The 8,884-nt window shown below is 40.1% G+C and overlaps 1 non-coding gene across 1 annotated transcript; it reads right to left on the minus strand.

Moving 5' to 3' along the window:
* Nucleotides 1-4,083: 4,083 nt before the first annotated feature.
* Nucleotides 4,084-4,189, minus strand: LOC118489483. Its single transcript, XR_004887503.1, has one exon. It is a non-coding gene; the product is annotated as a small nucleolar RNA R71 (small nucleolar RNA).
* Nucleotides 4,190-8,884: the final 4,695 nt, after the last annotated feature.

Below are 8,884 nucleotides of genomic sequence, written 5' to 3' on the forward strand. Positions count from 1 at the left end.
CTAATTGCAAAGTTCCAATTTTCTTTTTATGAGTGAGGAAGTCCCTCATAAACTTAGAGTATTTGGGCATTTGGGTTAGGACATCAATAAAAGGAATATTGACATGCAATTGTTTTAATAGACTTTCGAATTTTGCGAATTGCTCATTGGTCTTTTGACGAATTAACCTACCGGGGTACGGAACTCGAGGAGCCTTGGTAGGCTCTGATGATGGAGGAGAGTTCTTCTCCTGCAGAGGCGGGGGTATAGTTTCTTCTGTCAGTGGTGGTGCTTCCGCAGGCCCCACGGTGTGGTTTCGTAACGTGATGAGATGAACTTGCGCTTTTGGGTTTGTTTCGGTATTTCTTGGTAATGCACCTTGTGGTGTCTCGGAAAAATTTTGAGCTAGTTGATTTAATTGTTTTTCTATGTTTTGAATACTATCTTGTTGATTTCTAAAATTCGATTCTAATTGTAGAAACCTTTCCGAGTTTTTCTTTTCAGTGTCGGAGATGAGGCGAGATACAGTATCTTCAAGCCTTTCTCGTCCACCTTGTTGTTGAGTGAAATTTTGTGACTCATTTCTTGGTTGTTGAAAGTTTGTTCGTTGGGTTTGTTGGCTACTACTATTTCCGGGCTCTCTCCAACCAAGGTTAGGGTGGTTTCGCCATCCTTGGTTGTAAGTGCCCGTTGGAGGACCCGACGGCCTAGGTCTATTGTCAATGTAGCTTACCGACTCTTGTTGATCGTCTGTTTCTTTCATACAACTCCAATTTTCATGCGGCCCACCACACCCTTCACAAGCCATAACCGAGACTGTTTTTGTCATTTCCAATTTTTTTATTTTTGAAGAAAGAGCCTCGATTTGGGCTTGTAAAGAAGTGTTTTCATCAACCTTATGGGCGCCCGGGGCAATAGATTTATTGCCTCGGGGAGTGTGCCACTGAAAATTGGTTTGAGCAATATCCTCAAGTTGGTTATATATTTCATGCGGGCGGCGATTACCTAAAAGTCCTCTAGAGCTAGAGTCAAGTGTCTGCCTTGTGTGTGGCAACAACCCATTATAGAAAGTGGATACTTGTTACCGTGATGTGGACACTTTCGCAATAGCTCCTTGAACCTTTCCCAAGTTTCATATAAGGATTCCCCGTCCTCTTGCGAATATGTATTAATTTCAGTCATTAATTTAGCCGTTTTAGCTGGAGGGAAATACTTAAATAGAAATTTTTGGGCTAGTTCATCCCAGGTGTTTACCGATCCAGCTGGGAGGGCATTGAGCCAAGCTTTTGCTCGGTCTTTTAGCGAGAAAGGAAACATTCGAAGGCGGATGGCGTCATTTGATGCTCCATTGATCCGAAAGGTATCACATATTTCTAAGAAATTAGTAATATGTAGATGGGGATCCTCGTCCGCAAGCCCATGGAAGGTTGCGGAGTTTTGGAGCATTTGTATCAAATGCGGCCGAAGTTCGAAGTTATTGGCTTCAACATTCGGTGCATTGATAGCGGCGCCTAGGTTACCTATGGTGGGTCGTAGATAATCCATGAGGGTACGTTGGTCCGCCATTGGAAGTGGATTCCCCGAAACTTTCTCTTGGTTCTTGGCTTTTAGTCTTTTTCTGAGAAAGCGTTCGGGTTCTTCTAGAGGTTCTTTTATGTCCTTATTAGAACTGGAACTCATATACTGCGTAGGGGTGGCGTCTGGTTCCAAGTCCTGCAATAAAAACATAAAAGAATGCTGGTCAGAAGGTTCACCACGCCCCGTGCTCAGTGAACACGGCCTGTGGTCGGAGTTACAGTGATTGTTTTCCATATCCCAGTTACTGGAGAGTTGGACACGGCCCCGTGTTGCACCGACACGGCCCCGTGGTCAGCCTTCTGTAACTTAGAAAACAAAAAACTGCTAGTAACAATGCTGGGCACGGCCCGTGTCCGACCAGGCACGGCCCGTGTCCGACCAGGCACGGCCTGTGCTGAGCTCTGCAGAAGCTGAAAAACTAAGAAAATCCTAAAAATTAAAAAGAAAAAATAAAAAGATGATTAGGCCGTTGATTCCTAACTTTCTTAAAATCCTTGTGTCCCCGGCAACGGCGCCAAAAACTTAATGCGTGCGAAGTGTAGTATATTTTTGATGTATATTTTAAGCCCTTTTTACACTTTTAGCCAAGTTTTAAATTTATAAAACACGATATTTACTAACATTAAACACACATATGGGCAAGTGCACCCATCGTGGACGTAGTATAGTGTTGGTAAGATACCGAGGTCGTCCAAGGACACAAGAGCTTTTAGTACCTGTTTATCCTCAACGTCTAATCAATTCAAAATGTTAGAAAAGGTTTTTAAACTAAGAAAATAAAAACTAACTAAATGCTGAAAAATAAAAATAAAATAAAAACAGATAGACAAGATGAATCACTTGGATCCGACTCGTGTATTAGTGTAACCTTTGATTATTTTCGCACTTTTGCACTTGTTTAAGAGATTATCTTAGTTATTGTAGTAGGCCCCTCTTTTGAAGGCGACGTTACCCTCAACCCAGTAGTTTGAGTCAGCAAGGATACAATCCTAAAGGGTTGGATTATTGGAAGATAATGAATTAAGTTATTAATGCAAATTATGGTAGGCCCCGCTTTTAGCGGTGACGTTACCCTCGACTAAGTAGTCTGAGTCAGCAGAGATACAGTCCTAAATAGCCGGGTTATAGTATTAATAGTAGTTAACTTATGAGGGGGTCAAAGAGTTTGGATCCCCGCCATCCAATACCTATGGGCATTGAAGGAGATCCTACTAAATTTGACCCAGGTCCCTTGCAGGACCTCTTAACGCTGAACAAGGGCAAGACCCTTACCAAACCGTTCCCTTAACCCCCGACCAGGTAGCCAACATACCTCCATATAGACCGTGGAGATATGAATGGTGAAAATCTTTTATTTTATATAGACAGTAAAATAATGCCAAGACACCACGGACAAACGATAAGGAAAGATCACCTTCAACATAAGCAACTAGTTATTAAAGTCATTAATACAAAACCAAATAAAAAGTGCAAAAGATTAAAAATAAAAAGTATTATACTAAATACTTGTCTTCACCAAGTGATGTAAGAGACTTAGGCAAACATGGCCTTGATTGTCAAGAACTCTTACGATCAATCTTGGATCCCGAGAAGACTCACACACACTCTATGATGGACAATGGATGATGGTGGTGGATGATGGTGTTGTGATGGTGGTGGGTGGTGGATGAAGTGTGAGAGAGGTGGTGTGCTAAGTGATGAGTTGCAATGAAGCCAAGCACTCCTATTTATAGGCTGAACAGAAGGCTGGGCACGGCCCCGTGTCCGTTGGACACGCCCCCGTGCCTGTCTGACACTCTCTCTCTTCATTAATTGTAATTCGCAACTATAATTAATGCGCCTGCGGTACTTTCACCACGCCCCCGTGTCCGCTGGACACGGCCCCGTGGTGGGCAATAGAAACTTCTATAGGTTTGTCTTTTCTGCTGCTTCTTGGGCACGGCCCCGTGCTGGCTGAGCACGGGGCGTGTTCAGTCTTCTGCCTTCTCTATTTTGCTTGGGAGGATGCTGTTGAGGAGTCGGGCAATCCACCTATGTTCCTTTTCTTGTATTTATGTTAGATTTAGCTGTCTTTTTGCTTCTTTTGTGAATTTGAGCTCATTTAATCCTGAAAATACAAAAGGAAGACAAAAACACTCTTTTTCCAACATTAGTACTAAAAAAAGGGCTAGTTTTATGCCTCATTTGATGTAATTTATATGTTGAATTTTACACACATCATTATTCCTCACAACGACCAAGGAAGAACTTTTGAAGTAAGAACAAATTCCTTGCAAAGTTTGCCAAAATATAAGGGTTTAGCAACGGAGGAGCCTTACTTCCATTTGGAGGCTTATGACTCAATTTGCAATACGCTTGGGAGTCAAGGATTCTCAGCCGATGATATTAAATTGGTATTATTCCAATTTTCTGTGGAAGACAAGGCGAAAAAGTGGTTCTACACATTACCTTCAGCATCTATATATACATGGCGGGAAATGCAACAAACCTTTTTGGATGAATTTTACACCGCTCAAAAGACGAATGATGCTAGGAAAGGGTTGAGAAGCTTTCAACAACAACAAGGTGAGATGTTTCATGAGGCTTTTGAACGTTTTAACATGATGATAAAGAATTGCCCTCATCATGGGATTGAGCTTTGGGAGTTGATAAACGCCTTCCACGAGGGATTGAGTGCCGAAGATGCTCGTGATCTAATGTCAATTACAAATGGTACTTTTGGCACGAATTACGAGAATGATGATTGGGAGTTCTTGGAACAAATGGCCATTACATCAAAGAGGAAAGCTCAAGCATCAAGGAGAGCACGACCGGCTGTCACGAGATAACAAGTTCATGCGGTTGACGATGGTAATGTTCAAACTTCTAACCAAATTTATGATGTTTGTGCTATTTGTAATGAAATAGGTCATGCGGCTGAAAATTGCCAAGGAATGGTTGAAGGGCAATATGAAGAAGTTCATGCGGTACAAGGTCAAGGAGGGGGTGGTAGAAACTACAACATGAATTCGAACACTTACTACCCCGGGTTAAGGAACCACCCAAACTTTCGGTATGGGAACCCTTCAAATCAAGTTAACCCGAATTTCCAAGGAAACCAAGGATTTCAAAGGCAATATCAAACTGGTCAAAGCTCTTCGGGTGGAAACGAAGTAATGGAAATGTTGAAGGCGATGCAAGTCGAAATGCAACGAATGAATCAACGTGATGAAGTTCGGATGCAAAAGGACGAGGCCTGTGATAAAGCTATTCAAACTCTGACTACTCAAATGGGTCAACTTGCGAGTGAAGTGGCAATTTTGAAGAAAGCAAAAGGCCAGCTACCAAGTGACACGGTGATAAATCCCAAAAACATTAAAAGTGTTAACATCAATGTGGTAAGTACCGTTCCTAATAGAGAATTCAATGAAACATTTTTAACATCTTCTTGTCAAGTGAATGCAGGTTTGGAAAAGGATGCCGAGGTTGAAACGGACAGAGAGCATGGAGCACCAATCGTGCCTATTCGTGTGGGAAAATTAAAAATCCCTCACGCATTGTTGGACTACGGGGCAAGCATGAGTGTGCTACCAGGCGATCTATACGATATGTACGACTTTGGTCTGCTTGAAGATATAGACACCATGGTGAGCTTGGCGGATGAAAGTTGGAGGCGTCCACGAGGAATGGTTAAGAATGTTATGATTCGGTTGGGAGAATTCGAATACCCAGTGGATTTTCTGGTTTTAGATTATGCTACTACCACGATGGCATCACAACAAAGGGTGATTTTGGGTCGACCATTTCTTTATACGGCAAATGCTCAAATTGATTGTAGAGAAGGAATCATTAACATGACCGAAAAGAACCGTAAGTTGTCATTTAATGTTCAGACGAAGATGATTAGTTACGAGTTTGTTGAGGCGGATGATAGCGGGTTTAGTGAAAAGGTGTTCCAAAGAATGAGAAGAAATCACCCACCGGATCATGAAGAAAAGCATATGGGTTCAAGCAAGAGCGTATTTGATTACCCACCGAGTCAAAACAAGATGGATGCATTTTGCTCAATGGCACAAGGAAGTGATGGAGATGGCAGGAACCGCTTCTTTGAGCCACCTTAAATGGGGGTGGCACGGTCTGGCTGAAGACTCGAAACTTAGCGCTGCTCGGGAGGCAACCCGGGGTTTTATGTTGATCTTGCTATTTTTATCTTTCTATGTTTCAGGCCATGGCGACATTCAAGTGTGGGGAAGATGTACAGATATTTGGGTGAAAGTGGTGATAGGAAGTCGGATTATCTACAACATCTGTTGTGGCAAACTTCACCAGGTCAATGTACTCTTTCCTTAGTCTTGTTGTGTTCTTTAGCTTTGAAATATTGGTAGTTAGTTTGTTTGATTTTGTTTAAAAATATATAAAAAAAATACAAAAAGAAATTTGGGATTTGAGAGTATTAGCGAAAGCTAATGTTGTTGGTTAAGAGCGATCTTTCCCTCAAAACCATACATTGGGGTCAATGTATCCCAAGTGTGGGGATGGGGGGAAATTTTTGAGAATTTTAAAAATTTTTGTGAAGCCAAGCAAAAAGTTATTGGAATTTGAACACTTGACATTGTTCCGCATGACACACCGACACCCCTTTCTAGTCATATCTTGGTGAGTGTTTGAGCCACACATGATTATTAAAGATGCTTTCCTTGTTTTGAGTGGTGGTGTGTGTATTGTGTTAATAGAACTTGTGTACGAATTCTTGTTGAAGCCTAGGATTAACATGCTTGTGAAAATGATAGGGGACTTTTAGGTAGCCTCGTCTAGATGTGTGAGAGTGTGGGAATTTGGGGTTGGATCTCATACTTTACATATATGAGCTTGGTATTGTGAGGGGTAGGGGTTTGGTCCTTAGAAAGCCATGTTTGAGCCTTATACCATTCGGTTGTGACCCAAACCTACTTCCTACAAAAACTTTACCTTTTGAGATGACCCGATTTAGGAGATTTAGTATGTAGTATTGATGTTCTTGTATATATTGTTGAGTTTGATGTGTTATGAAAAAAAATATATATATGAAATGAAGAAAAAAAGAAAAAAAAAAGAGAAAGAGAAAAATATAAAGAAAAAAAAGTATTTAGTTGCAATAGTAGTTGAGAATGTTGAAGAAGTTGTGTATATAGTTGATGTTTGCTTTGTTTTGTAGTAGAAATAAAAACCGGCTCAAATCAATTAGCTCCTTCATATATACCACCATTTTCCTACCTTTGCACCTAGCCCCATTACAACCCGTAAGTCCTTTTTGATTCATAAGCATGCTGAATATTTGATAGGAGGAGATTTGATTTGTATACAAGCTTATTGTCGCACAATCACACACGTGCATTGAGTGTTTTAGCGTAATGTGCTAACATTTCTTGCCACCGAGAGTTGTTATGAGGGGTGTTTCTTGTGGTGTGATAAAAATTTAGTAAAAGGACGATATATATTTATGCTTGGTTGACATTGATCGCTTGTTGTGAAATTGATTTGATGAGTTGCTTGGGACAAGCAACGGTTAAGTGTGGGGATGTGACGGGTGGTCCATAGGACAACCCTTAATGGTGTTAAATGACAAGTTAATCCCTCATTTAATCATGTAATGGTCTTGAATTAGATGACTACAGTTGCTTATGTTTCAGGTACATTCGGAGCTTAAAAGTGTGGAAATGAAGCTTCGGAATAGGCGCGGTTGGACTAGAGATTGAAAGATGGAGCATACATGAAGAAAATAATTTATTAGAACTAAAGAATTAAGAAGATAGCATGATAGAGGACGAAATTACGAAAACGTAGGAGAAAACGGTGAAGAAAACAGAGTTGAAACGAAAAAGTTATGCTGAAAACAACATTTCATGCTGAAGCCTACCGTAATTAACGGTAGCTACCGTAAATTACGGTAGACCCCAGCATTTTTCGTCCACCGTAAGGCAGTAGAGACCCACCGTAACACTTTTTGTCCACCGTAACTTACGGTGGTACCGTAATTTACGGTGGAGATGACGGAGAAATGTGTAACTGCCCTATTTTATGATGTTTTATTGTGTCTTTTCAATGGCAATCAATCCCATTCGGTTACCAGCAGTCTATGGGCGATTTTTGGGTGTTCTTGAGAGCTTGGAAAGGATTCTAAACAATTGGTTGGTGTTTTTGATTCACATGAACATTAAAACTTGTTTGAGGATGATGATCCAAGCCATGAGTGGCTAAACTCTTGATGACTATCTTTGGTTGAAGGTTTGTATTAGACTTTATGCTTGGATTTCATATTTCTAGAATGATGAATTTATCTTTATGATTTGTTCGTTATGGTGTGTGATTGCTTGTTTGTAAATTGTTGATTCTTATATTAATCTAGTTTGAAACCATACGTTCTTGGTGCCGTTGGCAATCGAGATATCATGGGTAGAATTAGGATTGGGTAAGGGTTAATTGGTCATCGGGTAACAACCTCACGTTCTAGGAATCTGAGTACTTAGTTCCCTTTAATCACAACAAGTAATCATACGTGAACTATGTCTATATAGTTCTTTCTAGTGAATGATAGCATAAATGTCAAAGCAAACCGGAAACTAAAGATGGTCATTTGTCTCTAAAATTGTTTACAACCAAAACTTTCTCTTGCAATTTAATTAGTTAAATTTAGTTCTAAAACCAATTCACTCAAATCAACTCTTAAATTTTAATTTACTTACAATTAGTTAAATTTTAGTCAAGTTAGATACACTTCCAAATAACACATTTTCCACAAACTCCATGTGTTCGATACCCACTTACCACTATCTATTTAGTAGTATTTGGATTAAATTTGATTGTGACCACGACAGCACGTCATACATATCCTACCCAAGGAGGATATGTAGATTCCATTTTAGTTTATTAACCCACTCCCAACCCTTGGGAATCCCATGCCTTGTAGAAAGTGTGAACTCACCTTGGTTTGCTCGGTATGCTAAACTATGTGCTCACAAGTAATCAGTCAAGTCCTATAGTTATGCACGTATACACAATCAGTTCAAGATCGTAAGGGTTCACATGCAAGTCTATGTCACAAAGTGTGTTTGGCATTTAATATCAAGCATCATGTAAGCAGTTAATCGATTCCATGCAATTCATGCTCCACATAAATGTCCTTCACAGTTTATTCTAACATGGCTACTCTTTAACATACTTAACAAAGTTAACAAACTTAACAGGATTAATATACATAATAGGAATAATAAACTAACAGTGTTAACAAACTGGTAGGGTTATATACTTAACAGAGTTACATAATTTGACAGAGTTAATAAGGTTAACAGAGTTAATTGGCTAACGGGGT

This window comes from Helianthus annuus, chromosome 17 (assembly GCF_002127325.2).
Source record: "Helianthus annuus cultivar XRQ/B chromosome 17, HanXRQr2.0-SUNRISE, whole genome shotgun sequence".
In the NCBI taxonomy this organism is placed as follows: Eukaryota; Viridiplantae; Streptophyta; class Magnoliopsida; order Asterales; family Asteraceae; genus Helianthus; species Helianthus annuus.